The sequence below is a fragment of the Terrapene carolina genome, unplaced genomic scaffold, assembly GCF_002925995.2.
Source record: "Terrapene carolina triunguis isolate 2854851 unplaced genomic scaffold, T_m_triunguis-2.0 Scaffold96, whole genome shotgun sequence".
In the NCBI taxonomy this organism is placed as follows: domain Eukaryota; kingdom Metazoa; phylum Chordata; order Testudines; family Emydidae; genus Terrapene; species Terrapene triunguis.
In genome coordinates this window covers 33,950,787-33,973,524 of record NW_020664447.1, presented here as the reverse complement: position 1 = coordinate 33,973,524, position 22,738 = coordinate 33,950,787, and the positions used below count along the sequence as shown (strand labels likewise).

The following is a 22,738-nucleotide window of genomic DNA, read 5'->3' as shown; positions in this document are numbered from 1 at the left end:
CCACTGTTTCAGTTTTATTGAAAGGAAGTTTGTTGCAGCTTCTCAGGCAAGTGTTTCTGTGCTGGACTATTGCAACCCTTCCTTCTGTCCTCAATGCAACAGCTGCTGTGTGCAGATAAGAGATAAAATGGGTGAGGTAGGACTGTATCATTCACGCTGTCCTTTCTACCCTACAAAATTGACTATGCTAGCAAATTGTTTTTAAATACCAATTTTAAAATGGTTTCCAGTAATCTGGCATTGCTACCTGAATAGATGGGGCATAATTTGATTCAAACAGCTTTTGGAAACCATTCTCGAGACTAGCCAGTTTTAAAAAGTGATTTTCTAGCTTCAGTATTTTGTAGTGTAACTGGGATCTTAAGTCTTAGCCCCATCAACCAGCAGAGGCCATATTCACTCTCACAAAAACACAGCTATTGTCGTTGTGTTTCCTAAAATGGATGGATAGATAGAATACAAACATAGATCAACCAAAAAGAAAACCTTTTCAAAATAAAAGTGCGCTAAAACCTAAAGTACACAGGAATGAACAATACTCCCTTGTATCTTCTATCCTTTCCGCTTGTATCTAGTACCAGATACTTCAGAGCAAAGCATAAACCTCCTTATTATTACGATAGCATTTATACTGCAGTAAATCTAGACATCTCAACCAGCTTGGGAGCCCCACTGTGCCAAGCACTGTGCAGGCATAAAGTGAGTCCCTATCCCAGAGAGCTTTCTGTACCAACAGTGTTTCTTAGTCAGGGTTGGATTCCTTTTAGAAAAGGGGAATTTGAAAATTAGAATTGTGTTTGCTTTCTGAGTGAGGCTGTTGAGAGAGTGTCCTGTCTTGTCAGCCCTCTCCCTATCCCAAACCACATTTGGCTCCCTCTCTCTGGTTCTCTTGTATACGTTTCAGTCCCAATGACTGACACCTCCATATTTCTATAATCAAACCTTCGCCTCAGTTAACACTATTTGGCTCTCACTCTTGTTATCCTCAGCAGAGAAGCCAGTCTCCATAGCTGACTGGAGTTCTGAATTCCCCCTCCCACCCCTAAAGGCAGGTCTCTCCAGGGCAGCGCTGAGGCAGACTGCTGTAGGGAAAGCAGACACAGTCATTACTGGTGCTTTGCTTTCTTTTATATAAACAGAGCACATGGATCTTCCGGGCTGTCAAACCAACACCATTCACAAACACTGAACTAACTTTACAAAAACATTAACGATAGTCACTCAGGGACCCTTAGGACATATGGGGGGCAAAGGAGAAGAAGTCAGAGGTCTATCAGAGAACTACACTGTTTGCTCAATTACTTTAATCTGACCACCTTGGTGTCAGGCTGTGGTCATGTCTCAGGGACAGTAACAAACTGAATGTCTTCTCATTCAAAAAACCCCACCAGAACATTGAGACATAATGTACCTTGCTCACTTCTCTTGAGAGGCTAAGTTTCCAGGCACCCCACCACATCTTGGAGGCTAAATCCCAATGCAAAGGCTGCTCCCAGTTGGCTAGAAGGTAGAGAGAACCCTGTTTTGCCAGTGCTCATACTACATAGCAGCTCACTCTGCACAGTAACTTCCAAGAGGAAGTGGTGTGAAGGCCACTTCCTGTCTGCAAAGTTCTCTGGCAGCTGAAGTCATTTTTAGTTAATGCCACTCAGGAAATTTACCCTCCCCCCCCACCAAAAAAAAATTAGTTTTGTTAAGAGAAGAAAAAAAAAGCATTGAGCACCCTTAGTTCCTATTAGTTTCAGTGGACTCCCTCTGAGAGAGACTGGGGGTCTCCTCTCTTTGCAGAAGGCACTCAATTCCTAACTGCCTGCAAAGGCAGCAGCTGTGGCTGTGCCACACTCTGTACTGGACGGAAGAGAGACACCACAGCAATGAGCCTGCAGCACTCAGAGAAGCTCTTGAATTATATAAGGACACCTGGCCCTTTTAACTGAACCACCAGATCAGCTGACCTGTTGAACTGTAACATAAATCTTACCCAGGTGGCATATAACTAACAGCTGTTAGATGGAGAGAGAACGGTCTCAGCCAGCCATGGCACAGGTATCCTGTATTGTTAATCACTCTGCACTGTTCTGTAGTAGGAGACTCAGAGACCGGTGTATTTCCTGCCCTTGATCTTGCCATTCATATGCCTACAGCAGTTATGGTCAGCTTAACTGCTGGTGTCAAACTTCAGCCCCTGAGTTTTACTTAGCAATGGACATAGTTAATGCCTCCTAAAAAGAGAAAACATCTAAATAACCACTTCATTCATTATTTTAAAAAAGATACATTTAATTGGTAGCTAAACACTATGGACCTGCTCCTTCCTTAATGCAGGCACATAGCTCTTAGGACTGCTGATAACTGCACCTCCAAGGGACAGATTTACTTAGGTTCAGTCTCTAACATATCAATATTACGCCTTGGTACCATTCTGATTTATTACTTATTCACCTGACAGGTCATAACTGACTTATGAAGTCTAAGCAAACCTTTTATTTCAACACTCACTTATTGTACAATGAGACTATTCCTTTTTCTTCTTTTCCTGCTGGATACCAACTTGAACAATGTCTTTCTGGGCAGGGGACTGAATGAACATGGGAACACTGGCACCTAAATGCTATGGTGATGGGCTCCTGATAGCTATCTAGACCAGAATACAGTTTCTAAACTTCAGTGAAACATAGTTTGGTCCAGCCTGGCCAACCAAAAACTAAATTAGCCTCAATTAGTTTTAACCCATGTTTAAAACCTGTTAAGCAAACATGACATCTGTTGACCTAGAACAAATGGAACCAGACACTGAGTCTATGTTGTCCCAGTCTTTACAAAGGACAAAAGATCTGCAGCTTCAGTGCCTGTATCCTTGAGTCCTGGGCGTCCTGGTTCTCAAACTGCACATTGACAGCCCTGGAGTAGCAGGTATTGGGCATTTTGCCCATTCTTCTCTTCAGGTCGGCATGTGCACAGTGCGGAGGAGCTTACATGAAACCAAGTAGGTATTACACACTGATGAACAGCTTGTGTTATGTCATCTATTCTAAGAGGTGCATTATCAGTGGCAAGCAAGAATTCAACTGTTCGGCTCCATCCACACTAAAAGGAAGTGATGCTGATAAAATCCACAAGTACCAGGCTACCTATGGATCCCCAAAATCACTAGTTTTGAAATATATGCAATCACTCCTCATATCATACAGACACCTCACAGCGCCTGATTCTCCACTGCATTGCAGCTTGTGCAGTCATTTACACCTGTGCGGAGTCAATGTAAAAGGCTATCATTCAGATTTAGAAGCTTTTTATACTCCCTTTAAACTTAGCCTGGCACTGGCTTGCAACCTATAAGATGAAACTGGGCAATCTAGTTTCACTGTCTGAGATGAGTAAAGTCCAAAGAACAGACAAATGGCTTCAGTGGGGCAAAGATTTTCAAAATTCTTTCCACTGTAATGATCAAAAATATTATTGTGTTATTAGTCAGGCAGGTAAGGGAACTTTACATGGTATATATATGGACCTCAATATGGGAAGCAGATGGTGCAGGTCAGAGGTTTGTGTCCAAAGGTGGCTTAAAGGACCATCTGTGCACTCTCCTCATCCTGGCACTACCTCTGACCAACCTAGCTCCTCGCTTTCAACAAATTGGAGCCATTTTCAATCGGCTTTAATCAGCTGTTTGTAAATAGCCTCAAGAGAGCAAAAACATAAAGGATTGGATAGCAACAGGAGTGTCCTGGCCATGCCTATTTCCTCTGGCCACACCTCTTTCCCCTCCTACCCCAGCAGCAGGAAGTGATGCATAAACCCCTGTGTCATCTCTGCACCACTGGAGGATCACCCTTGCGCTGGGGTGATCCTGCCTGGGCCTATTCCACCAGCTGTCGGGGCAGTTTATGCCAGCAGTGTGGTACAAAGTGGCTGCGCTGCATTGGAGGGCCTGGACCATATTTTTTATTTCAACAGCAAGTAACAGTAACACTGTGAAGCTGCTTCAGAGCATTTTGAGCAGCCAAGCAACAGCCAGTGGGGGAGGGGAAGGCAAGAAAAAGTAAAGGAAGTGCGAGAAGCAGAAACAAATGACCTACTTGTATTCACAAGAATTCCCCCCCCAGGGATTATCGTCCCCTCAGAAGTCTGATGATACCAGCGATGTAGGCTCAAACTCATTACCCGCCCACTCAGCCTCCCAGAGCTCAGCAACTCTTTGCTCCAAAGAGAACGTGAGGGGCAGGCACAGGGCCTGCCAGGAGAGAGAGAAGGCATTCTCCCACCAAATGGACAGAACGGAACTGAGCTTTCGACACACGCCTCTCAGAAAAGCCAAATGAAGGTGGCAACTGCCCAATGAAGGAGCTCAGCTCAGTTTGCTAGGATGCCCCACTCAGGAGAGCAACCATTCTGAGGGTGTTCTTTATACCAGATATCAGCATTTATTCCAGAAGACACACTGGGCCATTTAGAGCTCTGGGGACAACTCAGCACATCATGCTGAAAGTGCCCTCCTGGGTAGAGTCTTCTGTCTCCTGGGGTCCACTTCACTCCTTACGAAGGTCCCAAGATCACCTGACTTTTAGTTGCTTTAACTACACATGAAGTTGCCTGTTGTAACTCTGAGATGCACTGGACTTTTGGAATCCTATCAATACTCCATCTTTCACTGGCTCCTAGCATGGGCATTGTACAAGCATTTCCTCCTCCCTGGCAAGTGACAGCAATACAGTATCACGCCCTTTGCATCTCCCCTGTGACTGGAATAACCACACTAAGGTGCATTGGCAGAGCTTACTGTGTGTTCGGAGTCTCAAGACTCAAGTTATGGGCATCAGATACGTCAGAGTTGAGGTGCATTGGGAAAATGGCAAGAGGGGCCAGGACTGGAACAGGTGAAGGTGCTGCAGAAAAACCTGAGGTACTTTTGCAGAGATGGTGCAGCATTTGAATAAAAGGAGGTGCTGCAGATCCAGACTGAGCAGCACTGGAGGGAGGTTAGCAGGACTTGAATACCAGCTACAGTACAGTGGCTCTCTCAGGACAGACATAAAATATGCCATTTTGTCAGCAGTTTAGGTAGAAAAGACTTTGGAGGACATAAGGAGAAGACCTACAGAATTCAGGGAGAGAAGCACAGGAACACGTAGGGATCAGGGCTGAGGTGTACTTGTGGAGTTGGCTGGAGGTATCTTGCACTATGAGTGTGCAATATGTCTGCTGGCTCTAGTCATACTATTAGTCATACTGGCTCTAAGCATAAAGTTACAGGCAATGTGGTTCAGTGGGTAGAGCATCACCCTAATGTAAGGGGACTGTTGCCCCCTTACTAACATTCAGTGGGGGTGTTTTGGTTGGCTAGCTCCCAGCACTAAAAGGGGAAGGGTCGATGGCAAATCAGGAGCCTGAGACTGACAGTCCCCAAGAACAATGGGGAGAGGCCAATGCTCCAGATCAGCCTGATTGACAGGGCGGGCAGGTTAATCAGAGAGTCAGGAGGCCAGGGGGGTCCCGTCCTCCGTGTGAACTGAAATTGCCTGGGTCAGACAGAGGCTACGTCTTCACTACCCGCCGATCCGGCGGGTAGCAATCGGTTTATCGGGGATCGACTTACCGCGTCTCGTGAGGACGCGGTAAAATCGATCCCTGATGGCTCTACCGTCGACTCCGGAAATCCACCTCGACAAGAGGCGGTAGCGGAGTCGGCGGCAGCGCGGCAGCGGTCGACTTTCCCGCGTCCTCACCGCCAGGTAAGCCGACCTAAAATACGCAACTTCAGCTACGGTATTCACGTAGCTGAAGTTGCGTATCTTAGGTCGGAACCCCGCTGTAGTGTAGACCTAGCCAGAGCGGGGCCGAGCTAAGTTGCTGGAAGCAGAGCTGCAGCCCCAAAGCCAGAGCACAGCCCAGAGAGAGCAGACCTGCCCTGGGAGCAGAGCTGCAGCAACCAGAGCCAGAGGGGCCAGACAAGCAGCCAGGAAGCAGGTCAGAGCTGGGAGCAGAGTCACAGAAGCAGCCTGCAGAGCAGACCTGTCCTGGGGGCAGAGCTGTAGCAACCAAAGCCAGAGAGGCCAGAGAAGCAGCCCAGGGAGCTGAAGGCAGAGCAGCAGCAGCAGCTGTGCTGAGGCAGAGTGGAGCTGGAGCCGGGGCTGGAGCAGTCCGGAGCTGGGTGCGGTGAGCAGCTGGGGAGAGTGAGGGGGACCCTGGGCAGTGGGCCCAGCACAGGGAGACGCCTCAGCCAAGAGGCTCTGCAGGCCAGACTTGGAGGGGGATCATAACCCCGACTGGGCAGGGGTGACGCTGGGAAAAAGGGTCCTGCCACCTAGAGCCTGAGAGCGTGTGGCCACCGCCAGAGCAAGTGTCCAACCCACAGCGTCTCTGCAGCACAGCCAGGGCCTGAGAAGGAGGCCTGGGACCTACAAGGAACAGACTGTGAACTGCCCTGACGTTCCAGAGACACTGTTTGTAATGTTCCCTGCCACAGAGCAGGGTGATGTGTTTTCCTTTAACCTTTCCCATTTTCCCTTATTTTTTTTAAAAATTAATTGTTAATTAAACAACTTGTATTTGCTTTAAATTGTATTAAATAATCAGTGGGTCAGGGAGGTGCCCAGTGCAGAAAAAGTACCCCGGAGAGGAGACACCCTAGCCCCTGTCCTGGGTGACCACAGCAGGGTTGGGGGTTGAGGCCCACAGGAATCCTGGGCCCAGCCTTGTCGGGGTTTACGAGGACTCTGCCAGACAGGAGAGTGGAAGGGGAGTCCTCAAGGGCAGGGAGGCCTCTGGGTAAAGGAAGTGGGAGCGAGGACTCAAATCTTTTCGCTAGCCCACTTCACCGGGGTAGTGCAAAAGCCAGGAAAGTTCCCTACAATAGCGGGACCATTCCCCCGCTTACACTAAGACTTGTGAGTCCTAGGTTCTATTCCCAGCTCTGTCACTGACCTGCTGTGACACCTTGGGCAAGTCATTTCATCTCTCTCTCTCTGCCTCCACTTCCCAACCCACCCTTTGCCTGCTTGCTTCATTAGACTGTGAGATCTTTGGTGCAGGGACCATGTTAGTACTACAGCCCCTAGCACAGTGGAGCCCTGATCTTGGTTGAGACCTCCAGGCACTACTGGAATAGAAATAACAAAATCCTTCACTTCCACCAGCACAGAATTCATACAGAAAATAAAGCAAACCGTTGTTCTGGTGGGTCCCTGACTAGGTGGATCTGCGCACTACGCTCATTTGTTCAATTGCCTGTATCACATGGACTTCTAAACTTAGCAAAGCATTTCTTCCGGGCAGGGGCGGATCCATATATTTTGCCGCCCCAAGCACGGCAGTCAGGCGGCCTTCGGTGGCATGCCTGCGGGAGGTCCACAGGTCCCGCGCATTCAGCGTACCCACCGCCGAATTGCCGCTGAAACCGCAGGACCGGAGGACCTCCCGCAGGCATGCCGCCAAAGGCAGCCTGACTGCCGCCCTCACGGCGACTGGCAGGCTGCCCCCCGCCCCAGGCACGCGCTTGGTGCGCTGGTGCCTGGAGCCGCCCCTGCTTCCGGGGAGCCCAAAGGCACATCTCCAAGCCAGACGCAGGCATTTGCATTTAATAGCATGTTCAAAAACGGCTCGGTACAGCACTTAAGAACAAGTAATTAAAGGGAATATCACTGCAGTACAGCCTCTCATTAGCAGTGTAATTAGTCTGCTGAAAATAATTAACATTCCTTTCTACAAAGAGAACAGAGGACCCATTACATTCATTACATCAGCTCTAAACAAGCAAAACAAAGGCCCTAGAATAGGGTCTTCCATTCAGGGAGATGGAAAAACAAGCGTCCAACAACAATGCGATGTTTCATACCTAGGAAAACAATGGAGAGGCCTCAGGACCGGAGGCTGCCATCCAAACAGAATTCAACCTGTGCAGTGATGTTGGGGCTCAGAGAGATCAGTGCATCCAGGTGGATATGGAGGAGTGGTACACGTGTGATTGGTTGATGTAAACATCTGGGTGTGTGATTGGTTGATGTATGTCAGGTGTTGGTGTGTGGGTATGTGTAAGTGTTGTAAACATAGATGGCAGGTACATAGCGCATACGTAAGGCTCTGTGTGGCATGGCTGCATTAGTCATAGGAGTATAGTCGGGACATGTCTGATTGGTGTCTCTGTGTGTGATTTGTGTGCACGAGATTGATACTTCTGGTAGTGTGCAAGTCAGTGTGATAAGTGGGTGTGCTGTATGTTTCAGTGCATGTGACAGTCATAGGGAAGTGCATGACTGGGTGCCACTGGTGTATGCATGTTTGTGACTGGTATATAATGGTGGTGGGGTGTGCACTGGTGAGAGAGGCAGAGGAATGTCACTCTTCTGCAACATCGCCTTCCTGAACTCAGCCTTTGAAAAAAGCAGCATTGTACAGTCACCTCTTAAACCAGCTATGTTAGCTCAAGGACTTTCCCCACACCCAAAGAAAAACAGAGACACCACACATTCTGTACCTTTCCATCCCTGTGATCAATTGACAAACCACTAGCTGTAACAAAGAAAGATCCTGCTCTCTCAGCCTCTCCTGAAAGCCAAGTTTAAAATGTTCTCACTTTCAATTATTAACAGTTAGATCCACCCCTCCATGTACAAAAATCCCCAAATGTCAGAAGACAAGGCTATTAAAAAACAACCCACCCCATGAAAATACTAGAATCCACCATTTCATGACCTACATGCAGCCATAATCATAATCTTGCTCTCATGACTCACATATGCAAGTGAGGTGATAGGTGTCTGTGTGTGACAGAAGCATGTGTGTCCAAAGGTTGTGCCTGTGATCAGTTAATGTGTATTGAATGTGCCTGTGATTAGTGTATGTTTGAGATTTGTGTATGTGTTCTGAATGTGTTAGGTGTGAGTACTAATGGTTTGTAGCATGTGTGAGAGCAAGGGATATGGGTCGTCATAACCTTGTGCTTATAATATCAATGTCTGCTGCAGAAGCTACTGTATTATCCCAAAATCCATGTGAAGTTTCATTGCCTCACTTGGCTGCAAAGGAGCCATGGTTTCCAACACGCTGGTGTTCATAGTTTGTTCAGGGGACACAGCAAACACAATAAACATAAGTACCCACAGTTGCCTGTCTTGGGATTTCCATCCCACTTTTGAGTTGGATACATTTCCCTTGGTATGAGAGTTGAACACTTATAAACCATTAAGTGGAACTGCCGTGAGGCTCAAGACCAGCAGCACAAAGGGCTCCACAGCTACATTGCTATGGAAACCACCCAGACACAAGTCAAAAGCCCGGCTTGCTTTGTCTGTGTATTTCTTCTCCTAATAAGTAATGTATTCTTCCATGTTTCAGAGGGGTAGCCGTGTTAGTCTGTATCAGCAAAACAACGAGGAATCCTTGTGGCACCTTAGAGACTAACAAATTTATTTGGGCATAAGCTTTTGTGGGCTATAACCACTTCATCAGATCCATGGAGTGAAAAATACAATAGGCAGGTATAAATATACAGCACATGAAAAGATGGGAGTTGCCTTACCAAGTGGGAGATCAGTGCTAACGAGACCAATTCAATTAGGGTGGATGTGGCCCATTCCCAACAGTTGACAAGAAGGTGTGAGTATCAACAGGGGGAAAATTATTTTTTGTAGTGACCCAGCCACTTCCAGTCTTTATTTAGGCCTAATTTGATGGTGTCAAGTTTGCAAATTAATTCCAATTCTGCAGTTTCTCATTGAAGTCTGTTTTTGAAGTTTTTTTGTTGAAGAATGGCCACTTTTAAGTCTGTTATTGAGTGTCCAGGGAGACTGAAGTGCTCTCGTACTGGTTTTTGAATGTTACAATTCTTGATACACCTCTGCCCGATATAACGCGACCCGATATAACACGAATTTGGACATAACGCGGTAAAGCAGCGCTCCGGGGGGCGGGGCTGTGCACTCTGGCGGATCAAAGCAAGTTCGATATAACGCAGTTTCACCTATAACGCGGTAAGATTTTTTGGCTCCCGAGGACAGCGCTATATCGGGATAGAGGTGTATCTGATTTGTGTCCATTTATTCTTTTGAGTAGAGACTGTCCAGTTTGGCCAATGTACATGGCAGAGGGGCATTGCTGGCACGTGATGGCGTATATCACATTGGTAGATGTGCAGGTGAACGAGCCCCTGATGGTGTGGCTGATGTGGTTAGGTCCTATGATGGTGTCCCTTGAATAGATATGTGGACAGAGTTGGCAGCGGGGTTTGTTGCAGGGATTGGTTCCTGAGTTAGTGTTTCTGTTGTGTGGAGTGTATTTGCTTCAGGTTGGGGGGCTGTCTGTAAGAGAGGACTGGCCTGTCTCCCAAGGGCTGTGAGAGTGAGGGATCATCCTTCAGGATAGGTTGTAGATCCTTGATGATCCGCTGGAGAGGTTTTAGTTGGGGGCTACAGGTGATGGCTAGTGGCGTTTTCGTCAACTGTTGGGAATGGGCCACATCCACCCTAACTGAATTGGCCTCGTTAGCACTGACTCCCACTCGGTAAGGCAACTCCCATCTTTTCATGTTCTGTATATTTATACCTGCCTACTGTATTTTTCACTCCATGCATCTGATGAAGTGGGTTATAGCCCACGAAAGCTTATGCCCAAATAAATTTGTTAGTCTCTAAGGTGCCACCAGGACTCCTCATGGTTTTTGTATTTTAACCATGCAAGGAGTTAAATTCTTACCCTAAGCAGTCAGTCATCTCTATAGCTGCTGTGATTATAGTGCGGGAGAGCCAGCTGAGAGTCTGACTGTCTGCAAGCTGGGAAAGAGCCTTCTGGGCCACAGGAATTCTGGGGGATGTGGAGGAGAGATGGGGGAATGCTGATGAATCTAACTGGCAGCATCCTTTGACCAGATAGAATGCTTTCGTCGCTGCCCAAAATGCTAGAGCCGTAATGGGAACATGATGATGATGATGAATAGAGTGGTTGGAGGGGTTTTTAATATAAACCAGCAGCAGGGAAGGAGTATATTATAAGAAAGGTCTCTGCAGCCTAATATGTGAATTCTGTGCTGAGGAACAGGTACCAGGTTGACAGCCCTGGAAAGCACAGCCCTTTTTTCTCCTCAGTGCAGCCTTCCCTCATTCTGCTCCGTCACAAAAACTCACTCCTGACCCAAGAGGATCTTCTGTGGTGGTGAGAGGGGAAATCAGACTCTAGTCCGGTGAATCTTTAGCCTCCCTGCTTAGGCCGCCAACAAGGTCACCAACCATGATGCTGACAACTGCCCACTAGCAAATGAGCTGAAACAACTAGCTCACTTCACATAGGCTGTGGCACAGCCATTTAACATCTTCTCTTCCACTGAGACAGTTTAGGCTGGGAAAAATCCTTATTCGTGTCTCAGGAACTTTTGGCAGGGAACACCTAGACTGTTTTTGAACATGGACTCACAAGAGACTGCTTGGCACATAAACTAGTGTTCAAGGTGCAAATTCCCCTCCCAAACCAAAGAGCCACTGCCCAACTAGCCCATCACATCCCTTCTTGTAGAAAACATCAGACCACTACTTCCCAGCTTAGCCCCAGCTCATTTACTCACCCAGATAACAGCTAGTCCCAATTTTGCTGAGTGACACTGCTTCCTACCAGCACTGCTTGCAAGATGAGCAAAGGTTGCACAATCACTTTCTTGGCCTGGGAAATGTCACACAACATTGCAACAGCCACAGCTTCCTGGAGGACAAGCTGGCAGAAGTGGCAATCACAGTCTGTAGGGTTTTGTCCCTGTGGTTTTGGAAGTAGATCTGTCTGTATATTCAGTGGCTAGAACTCTGAGCAGCCTAAATGGATGAAACACACAGAAGGCATTTGAGGGATGAATTATTCATAGCCTTGTTCAGCTGTCAATATCTCTAGGTTGTTGTTTTTTTGATGCCCACACAGGTGCTTGATTTTTGTTTTAACAGCAAAGGAAGATGTCTGTGCTTCCTTTGATGGTTCTTGAGGGCAAGCGATAAGCAGTACTTGCACTACTTATACCAGCTTTTTTAATAACCATGCTCACAGCTTCATCATCCACACAACACTTGGATTCATTCCAACAGCTCAGTCCACCAGCAGCTTTCTGAGGAACCCTGCTGACACCTGGTTTATCATAACCTTGCTACAGTGCTGGCCTGAACTTTACAGTTCAGTGGATGACAGTTTTCTACCAACTAAAGCACTGTTTTCAGCTGAGTAAATGGTAGCGAGATCACATTTGGAGCCCTAGGCAGCAGCTAATATTGCTTACCCGTCAGCATTTCTGCAACCAACCTCATCTCTTTCCCTCCCCAGCTGATGGGGATCCATGAGAGTCACCTGGTCCCCAACTTCAAATTCAGCTGGACAATGGAGTCCAGATGTGCTATGTAAAACAGCAATTGTTAACTAAAGGAGAAGTATCTGTGGGGTAGGGGAGAGGTTGGTTGGGTGGTTAAGGGATGTCACAATCTCTCTTTGGGCAGGATTTCCCCCAGTAGTAGAAGTGAAGAATGCCACAGCCAAGGATCTCCTGGAGAGAGCTACTAAGAATGAGCCCCATTGGGACAGAGGATAAATCACAGGAGGAATGGAGAGTTGGGTCCATGTGAGTTGCATATATCCCACACTGAGATATTAGGGGGATTGCCTTGTTATAAACAGAGTTATAAGATAAGATAAAGAAGACCAGGAAGTACTGCAAGTACTGGGAGCTATTATTGAAAATTGGTCCACACTATAGAATTGCACTGGGGCAGCTAATAACAGTGTGCTTGAACTGCTGCAGGCTGTAACGATCAGAGCATCCATACTAGGCCTCCTGTTTTAGATGCACAAAACACACTGCAGCCCCATCAAGCACTCCCTGCGAGCACTGCCGGGTCTCTGGATTGTTACACTTACCTTGAAATGCCAAGCACAGGTGCCTGGATCAAGTATGTAAAGTCGATGGTGTCCGTCAACCATTCTGATTCAATAGCATTTTACACCCACTCTGCAACTAGTGTAAATGACTACATAAGGCAGAGTAATGGTGAATTGAGCCCAATGGATTTATACTAGTGTCAAACTGGAGTAACACAATGGTGAATCAGGCCCTGAAATCAAGCATCAACTCTTTTGCTGAGCCAGGAATAGAATCCAGATCTTCTGACACACCCCTGTGCTTTAGCCACAAGATCTTCCACTCTTTACCTGCTGTTTTCCTTTAGTCCCTAGCTGCTGTTTGTTGTGCTTATTTTTATTGGCCCTGAGTGCACCTGCTTATGCTGTATTAAAGAGACAGTAACACCACAATATGTTTAAGCAACTAATTAGGAGTGACCAGAACAATGTGATGCAAAAGTAAAGAAAGAAAATCAGAGGCAGCATGGTCCAGTGGGCAAGGCATGGGACTGGAACTCAGGAGACCTGAATCCTATTCCGTGCTCTGCCACTGACCTGCACTGTGACCTTAAGCAAGTCACTTCAACTCTGTGCCTCTGTTTCCCCTCCCATCCTTTGTCTGTTATATCATCTATTTAGATTCTAAGTGCCATACCCCTTCTCTGATCTCTCTGAGTGCCCCCCACAGGTCTTAGGCCTTGTTCCCTCACCTCATCTCTGGGCAGAGAGTCTTAAATTTTTATTGTCCTTTGATCTTTTTGGTCCCAGCCTTGGTAAGCAATCTGTGTAACTTGGCTGGAGCCAAGGAAGTCAATAATTCATCTATTATTGCAGAGCAGCCCCCCGTCCTTCACAGTAAGCTCCTTGGACCAGGGACGCTTACTAACTGTTTGTACAGCACCTAGCACAATGGGGTCCCAATCTTGGTTGGAACCTCTAGATACCCTTGTAGCCCAAGTGTAGCCTTCCTATCTTTCAGGGCCAGGGTGCCCCCTCCGGCAGTGGCGGGGTATCAGTACGACCACCAGAGGTTTTATCAGGCAGCCTGGTCTGCAGCTGCACAATCGCCCAAATAGCAGTTCAAACCTCTGAAGGAGGATTAAGCAAACCACCAGCTGGCTGGTAGTTCAGGCCTCCTGGTGTGGGGTGAACAATAATAATCTATGGCTCAGGCCCTCTGACTGCGGGCTGAGCAATTAAACGGTCTATATTGCCGGCCTTCTGGCCTAAAGATTAGAGCGCAACCAGCCCCTGTACAATGCTGGAGGGAGAGGGATCCGAGCCCACCCTACTCCACCAGGTCCCAGCCCAGGGCCCTAGACGTGGCAGGCGATCCCGGCCGGGGTCAGCAGGGAAATATGTGATAGCTGCCTCACGTCCCAGCAGCACACCGAAAGTCTCTTTTCCCTGGGCTAATTCCTACTGGTTCCTGCTGGCACTGCTCCGTCGCTGCTGGGACCTGGCTCTCAGTGTCGCGATCAGGCGGCCCTTCCTCCAGTCTCTCCCTGGGGCCTTCCGTCTCCTGGGGCAGTGGTTTGCCTTTCTTTTCTGCTCCCGGTCACAGGCTCGGCTGAGGGCTCAGCTCCCTGAGAAGGACATCCGCCTCCTTCCCTTGTCCGGCCCTAACTGAGCTGTACTGCAGGGTAGGGTTGCCAACTTTCTAATTGCACAAAAGCAAACACCTTTGCCCCAACTCCTGCCCTGCCCCTTCTCTGAGGTGCCGCCCCCACTCACTCCAGCCCCCCTCCCTCAGTTGCTTGCTCTCCCACACCCTCACTCACTTTCACTGGGCTAGGACAGGGTTGGAGTGTGGGAGGCAGTGAGGGCTCCTGCTGGGGGTGCAAGCTCCGGGGTGGGGCAAGAAATGAGGCGTTCAGGATGCGGAAGCGGGCTCCGGACTGGGGCAAGGGGTTGGGGTCTGGGCTACGGCTGGGCATGCGGGCTCTGGGGTGGGGCTGGGGATGAGGAGCTTGGGGTGCAGGAGGGGGCTCCAGGCTGGGGCCAAGAGGTCTGGAGGCTCAGGGCTGGGGCAGGGGATTCGGGAGGGGATTCAGGGTGCGAGCTCTGAGAGGGTGCCCGAGGGGACTCAGGATTGGGACAGGGGGTTGGGGTGCACGTCAGGGTGCGGAGTCTGGGAGGGAGTTTGGGGTGCGGGCTCCAGCCAGGTGGCACTTACCTCAGGCAGCTCCTGGTCCGGGAGCTGCACGGAGCCAGCCCTGCTGTGCCGCCAACCGGACTTTTAACAGCCCAGTCAGCGGTGCTGACCAGAGCTGCCAGGGTCCCTTTTTGACCAGGTGTTCTAGTCAAAAACCAGATGTCTGGCAACCCTATTGCAGGGCCCTGTTCTTATACTTCCTGCCCTGCCCCTGCACTTCCTCCAGACGGGTCAGAGTGAGGTTAGATGAGGCCACTCTGCTTCCTTACACCAAGTAATAAACAATAAATCCTTGCTAAAAATCAGCACAAAACTCTCCCATAATAACTCAAAGTTTTCCCTACAGTTGTCTGCTGCCCCTATTTTATTGTCCAGAAGAATATAAACGCAACCAAAAGGTGACTAACAGAGACAACAGCCAGTATGTGAAGGATGACATTGTCCTAAGTTACCTAGTAATAGTAGTTGTATTGATGTAGTTCCTAGCAGTCCAAGCCCCATTGTGCTAGACACAGTATAAACATATCATTACAGGATGGTCCCTGACCATCTAAGGGCCTGTTTACCCATGGAGATATTCCTGATTAACTCCATGTATGGACCCACTTATTCTGAAAGAAGACTGCCTTGTTTGTGCATTAAGCTAAACAGGAACAAGGCACTCTTTATTGTGGAAAAAGATTGTCCACACATGGAGTTAAATCAGGAACAATTACATGTACAGACAAGCCCTAAGTATCCGACTACATACAGGCTGGGATTTTCAAAGGAGCCTAATTGAGTTAGGATTGAAATTAATGGGATTTGTGTGCCTAACCCCCTTAGGTTCCTTCAAAAACTTCAGCTTTAATTTATACAGTAGTGATCTAAAAAAGTATTCCAATAAAATGAATGCAGAGTAAATGACTAAGCCCCCCCCAAAAAATAAACTCCCACCAAGATTTACGCAATAATTAATAAGAGTATAAACATTTAATTAAATCCATGTGCCATGGGAATTAGAGAGACAGTTGGCACCCATTTCATATTTACGTAGATAGATTTAAATCTAATTAGGCTTCTCTTTCTGAGAATAACATTGCTATTATAATAAGATTGTGTTAGTGGATCAGATATGGAAAAGGCCTTTCTATTGTAACTGGGTTAGCCATGGTTTATATTGTTATATATTTTATAATGCTTTTAAAAAATTTAATTTGTATGTTAATTTCATTTTACGTATCTTGTCTCAGTTGGCTGTAGGGGTTTGTATTTAACTTTGTAAGGTTGAGATGCAGAGAAAGCATATAAAACTGTACTCCCCAAAACAATGAGAATATTGTGAACATTTTTAGATAGCCAAATCTATCAGTCCATAATTAATTTTGTAAAAAATGAGGAGAAAGAACATATGAACAGAAAGCTTTGCAGTTATTCAGAACTCCTTCAATGTGCAAATCCATCCTCTATGTTTGGGAATGTACTTTTCACTCTCATATGGAAAATGCATTACTATACTTAAACTAATGGCTATGACTCCAATTCATTCACTTAGTTTTGCCCTCTTGTTTAAAGGTGAAGTAGGTTTTATTTGTTGAAACAGTTCCTGTGCACACAAATAGCCTAGAGCTCCTGACTGCCAGTTTTGATACACGAAACAAGGGCAAAACGTACGAAAAATTTAGACCAACATTTTCAAAAGTGGACACTTATTTTGGGTGCCTGGGCCTGATTTTCAGCTGACTTAAGCAGCAGTTGTACATTGTTCAACACTTCTGAAAATCAGGTCCTAGGTGTTTCAATTTAGACACCCAAATTCAGTGGCTACTTTTGAAAGTTTTGGCCATAGCATGGATTTCGCATGGATTTCTTCTTTATACTTTTGCATCACATTGTCGTGATCACTATTTCCATTCAAGCCAATAAGAGTTTTCCCATTTACTTAAATGGGATCAGGAGCTGACCTAGAATCAAGGACAAAAATCATGGTCAGAAGTCTATCTTCTGAAAACTAGGTTAGTGGGAGGGAGGAGGAGCAGAAGGCAGCCGTCTTCTATATATTTGGATCTCCACAGACATATTTTGGTGTCTGTAACCTCGCCCATCCCCATTTAAGAACTAAGAAAAAAAAAAAAGATAGGTCTAGATATTTCAGGATGAGAGAGCTGGAATAAAAAATCCTGCAGTTCTACTACCTAGACCAGTGATCTTGACCTTGTTAACTTTGTGGAATTTGACATCTTGGAACTGGTGTGCTGAGATGAGAGCCTCCACTGCCATGGAAAAACTCAATGCTCTAGGAAGCAGTGTTCCTGATTCAGTAGGGGGCACTTTTACTTACGACTCAATTCTAACCAATGGCCTACCAGGAGATGAGGGGGCACAATGATGCTGGAGATACCTCCTTTCACTAAGGCCTGGTCTACACTAACACCCCAATTCGATCTAAGGTACGCAACTTCAGCTACGTGAATAACGTAGCTGAAGTCGACATACCTTAGTTCAAATTTACCGCGGTCCACACGCGGCAGGCAGGCTCCCCCGTCGACTCCGCGGTACTCCTCTCGCTGAGGTGGAGTACCGCAGTCGACGGCGAGCACTTCCTGGTTCGAATTATCGCGTCCAGACCAGACGCGATAAATCGAACCCGGAAGTTCAATTGCTAGCCGTCGAACTACCGCGGTAGTGTAGACATACCCTAAAATAATGCAGCTGCATTACAATACAGTCTGTATTACCTTAAGCACATGTGTGTATCTACATTTGAATGAAAAATATTATTTGAGAAATAGTATACTGTAAAGCATATGAGCAAAGCAGAACAGATAAGGATGCATGCTCAGCCTCATACTTGGAGCATGTAATGCAACTGTAAAGTTTCAAAATTATTATTTTGTTTTTGCATTCAATATGTAATGAAGCTGACATGTTTGCAATATCAATGCTTAAAAGGTGAAATGCTTGTGAAGGCATCTTTTGATAATGGTGATGGGGTCATCAAGATACCTAGACAAAAATAAATAAAATCCACTAGTGTAGGCCAGGCTCAGGCATCTTTTAAACAAAGTGTCATGAATGCCTATTAGGAACTCAGTCAACCACTAGCACTTACACTGTTGTACCACACACGCTGATGCACCATTGCTGGCAGTTGTTGTAATATGGGCACTAACGTTCCCAATGTAGACAAGGCTGGAGATTGCACGTTCGTAGAATTAACCACTTGTACTGTTCACCAAATAAGAGTATCTGCAGTAACCAAACAAAAAAGGGGAGTCAATTCTTGACTGGAAAGTGGGAGTTTCTGTATTTCTTCCATGTATTTTTCTGTATTTTGGTTAGTTTACTACTTTGAACTTTTCTTCAAAGTGCTTTGCAAAACCAATGAACTAATCAGTCCATACAACAATTCCATGATAAAGTATTAAGTGCCATTTTACAAATAGGAAATGTAGGCACAGAGAGGTTATGTGACTTGCCCAAGGTTTCTCTGTGAGTTAGTGACAAAGCTGGAAACAGAAACCAGGAATTCCTGGCTCCCAGTCCTGTTTTCAGAAACTCAACCCACTCTCTTATGAAAATACGGTTGAGAGCGCTGTGTCACAGTGTATTAGACACCCACAGTTCTTCATATGCCTTTTCAAACTTGTACACCAATCAGCGGGGATCTGAACTTTTGTGAACCTAGACTAGTAGGCAAAACATGAGCTCATATTCACAGCTGAGTTTTCCCTATGAAAGCCCTGAATTAGAATCTGCAAGTTATCTGCAGTATACTGCTACCACGCATTCCCAACCTACCAAAGGGAACAATTGCTCTACTGTATATTTCAAGCCAAGTCTGTATAGTAACAACAACTTCTAGATGCAAATGATGAAAGCAAACAATCCACAGTGCTATGCATGAGATATCCTTTTTCCTAAATGCTACTAGGTACAGTAGTAGCCCAAGTGAAAACTTCAGGCAAAGCGTTTGGGAATCACAATAGTAGAGTTTCAGAGTATAACATTTCTTTTTAATTGCCTCATTGCCACCCCACATCTCACAAACGTTGGGGAGATGCCTGTATCACAGGAGAATTATAATGTCTTCAAATATTTCCTTGGAAGTTTGCTTACCTTGAGCAAAATCTGACTTTTCCTGTGTTTCGAGTAATAGTTAAGTGTAAAAAAAAAAATTTGACTACAACTGTTTTCATACACAGGACATAGCCCAGTTAAAATCAACATTTAAAAACAAACACATATTTTCCTGTATTACTAAGTGCCTTCGATTATTAAATTCTTATTACTTTTTTGCTGTTTATATTGTTCACTTTTTAATTTTTTTTCTGCTCAACAATGAAAATAAAAATAGACTGGTCAGTTTCATATTTGTTCCACATTTATGCTCTCAGGCACCAGAATAATGCTGCAATGTTTGGATTGCAAACACTGCACAAAGAAACGGTTATTTATTTATAAAAAATGACTTTTGAATTATTTTAAAATAACTTAACTGGAACATTTCCATTGGTCTTCGGTTTTATAAAAACTTTTAAGTTACCAAATTTAAATTTGGGGTCAAATTTGACTTGATAGTGTGTCTTTAAAATAAAATTAATTTAGCAGAATGAGAGCTGGGGTGTTCCCTAAACAAAAGTGACCAGTTTTCACAAAACTCGACCCACACATGCTTTATCAAGGATTAAACTACAAACATTACATCATCAGAACAAACTCTCATTGACTGATTGGTAATCAAAGGCAGGACACTGTTGCCTAGAAACTTGTCTGAGTAACCTTTTCCCAAGTGTCACATACACTTCTAGATATCATTGTCACATAATCATTTGTCATTCTTATGTTTCCTTACCCAATCAAAAAAAATTGCTGCCACAAGTAACCCATTTAATCTCTTTACTGATAATAAAGTAGAGTTTAGTGGTTACAGCATAGATCTGGGCTTTAGGAGATTCCTGGATTCTATTCCTGCCTCTTCCACTGGTTGTGAGTTCTCGGGCAAATCATTTATCTGCTTTATTTACCTATCTGTAAAATGGGACTGATAATACCTACTTCACCTCACAGAAGTGTGGTGAAGCTTCGTTAAGACTGATAATGAACTCAGTGATTCTCTGATGAATGGTATTGTGTAAGTGCAGGTATTGGTACTTACTACAGTTCTGTACTCTCCACTTTTCTTATCCCTGGTCCATCAAGTAGCAAATTCTGACTGTTGTCATTCCACTTGTCAGAACTTGTTTTTCATATAATTTTCTTCACTCGTATCTCAAGTAGCAAAATATGAAAAGTATGTCTCTCCGGTCAGAATGTGATACCCTCCCTCATTCCCATCCCTGGGATATAGCCAAAAAATGGAGTAACACACATAGACTTAAACTTGGAGTAACAGCAATCACAAAAATTAATGGAGCTCCCCCTCTGAGGAACCAGGTATAATTCAGTAGCTGTGCAACATTTTTAGAAATGGATGTCTTCTACTTATTGACTTCATCTTTGAAAACTGATCAAATTCTAACAAACCTACAAAAGAATCATGCCTTTTATTACCTTTATGGTGATCACTAATACCTCACAATGTCAAAGTCAAAACTCAGACCTTGTTTCCAAAACATGTAATTAGTTCACAAGAGGACTGAGTACATAGATAAATGAAAGGTCAATCTCCAAACTGTATATTATCGTAATATTGTAATAAACTGGCTGCTTTATACATCTACCACTACCCTCTACTGGTTGGCATCTGAACTGCTCAACTACATAGGATAGTCCCCATGCTGTTCACAAATAACAGATATTCTCCTTTATCCCAAGCAGCAAGGGCTTGTGCTTTTGGAATGGGGGGGAGGGGGATCTGAATTCTCTCCCTATTGTCTTTGTGAAGTATTGAATGGCCATGGAGAGCATCAGAGTGGCAACAGTGAAGTCCTACATCACTATGGAATTGTCTCGCTTATCTTGCTATCTCATCTTAGCTGATCTCATCCTGGTGGAGTTCAAAGTATTTCACAAACTATTCACCAGATCCTGTAGTGGGCTGCCAATTAAAGGCTTCACTGGGTAATGTGCCTTTGAGAGGACTGCAGGATCAGACCCTATATTTATTTTGATCTGCTTACACTGCACCCATCAAGCCAGTCCGAGAAAATGTACGCAACATTATAACACGAAAATCACAAAACAAAGAAAGAGACTTCCCCCTCCTCAAGAATTTACCTGGAATGTCTTTCCCACAATCACCTGCTCATGCACAAGCCTGAGAAGATACATGGTCCCAAGAGGGTGCCCTGAAAGTCAGCTGGCTTGGGCTTTGTTAGATTAGCAAGGAAAGTGAATTCCAGAATAGCAAACCCTCCGCTGAGAATGCCCAGCAACCAGACATTCAGACCTAGGGACTGTGAGCAAATATACAGTAATAGGGGAATGGGAGTCTCTGAGGTAGCCAGTAACCACACACCATAAAAGCTGGGAGCATTTCTAATTCCGTGGGCCAGTTAATGATAGAAAAGTAAGGGAGGGGTCATTTGATTCGCAAACATCTACATAATTTCAATGGTGTCACCCTCTGCGGCATGGCAGGGATACTCCCTCCCTTCCTCCCCAGCTCCCAGCACCAAGTCTTCTGGTAGGTGGAAATGTTGATACCACAATGTCATTGGCAATGCGTTGAATTGGATATCATCCAAAAGTCCCTTCTCTCAGGAACACAGCGATACCAACCATGACAAACCTAGAACAATTATGTAGATATATATATATATATTCGAAAGAACGTTTCATTATATCTTAGCACAGATATGTCAAACATGCAGCCCTCACAAAAAGTTAAATTCTGGTCCTTGACTAACAATATTGTACTATCAATTAATGCTCAGAACATGATATCCAATTAATTGTTTTAATGTGACAAATTACTATAAATGGAAGGAGGGCTTCAAGTTCATTTGCCATCATCAGCAAAAAAGAAGAGGACCAGCGGTATTGATTTTGTTTATTATTCCAAACGAGTTGTAATGACACACTGGTTAAGACATCAGCATCCAGCCAAAAATTACAGGAATCCAATGGCATGCACAAAATTATGTAATGTATGTTAAGTAACTAATTACAATCTCAAAGTAACTTATTACAAAATCCTTGTTTTTACTTTTGTCTTGATCATTTTTAGGCATCAATGGGGAGATGAAGAATACCAACTAGTAGCAGAATCTTTGGAGAATACCACAGTGGGGGACCTGCTTAAACACGGCACTCAGTGGCATCTTACATGCTATAAGAAGTGTGCCCATAAACTGGCTTTGGCAAGGCAGGTTGAGGAAGTTCATCAAGGATCAGGAGAAACATGAAGATGCCGGGACAAATGCCAGCTGTTGACGGGTGTTTGCTGCTCTTTATTTGATCTGTCAGGACGGCTAATTGGAATTTGCACCTCACAGCTCTGGAAGACTTTGTGACTGTGTTCCCTCTAAGGTGCACGCCTGTGCAGCCGCACAAGAGGTTTCAAGGGGCACACACCTGATTAGTGCAGGCGCCCACACAGCACACGGGGTGTAGGCACAGGTGGGCCTGGAGGATGTGTAGGGTGAGGTGGGGAATAGGGGTGGGGGTGGGCAGTGGGGTGAGATGGGAGGCGGTGATGAGGGAGCTTGGGGCATGCATAGCTGTGGCGGGGAGAGAGGCCTCTCCCCCAGTCCCAGGGCTGCGGCAGGGAGAGAGGCCTCTCCCCCAGTCCCGGGGCTGCGG

At 45.6% G+C, this 22,738-nt stretch overlaps 1 protein-coding gene across 4 annotated transcripts in view; it reads right to left on the bottom strand.

Annotated features, from left to right (window-relative positions):
• TMEM229B (transmembrane protein 229B) overlaps nt 1-22,738 on the bottom strand; it is an 89,647-nt gene that overhangs the window by 19,672 nt on the left and 47,237 nt on the right. Inside the window, exon 1 of one of the 4 annotated variants that reach the window (XM_024198596.1) lies at nt 1,412-1,531. The exons of the other annotated variants lie outside the window; for them this stretch is intronic. The gene's annotated coding sequence lies outside the window, so the exon portion shown is untranslated. Of the gene's footprint in view, nt 1-1,411; nt 1,532-22,738 lie in introns of those variants that run through there. 4 annotated transcript variants of the gene reach the window in all.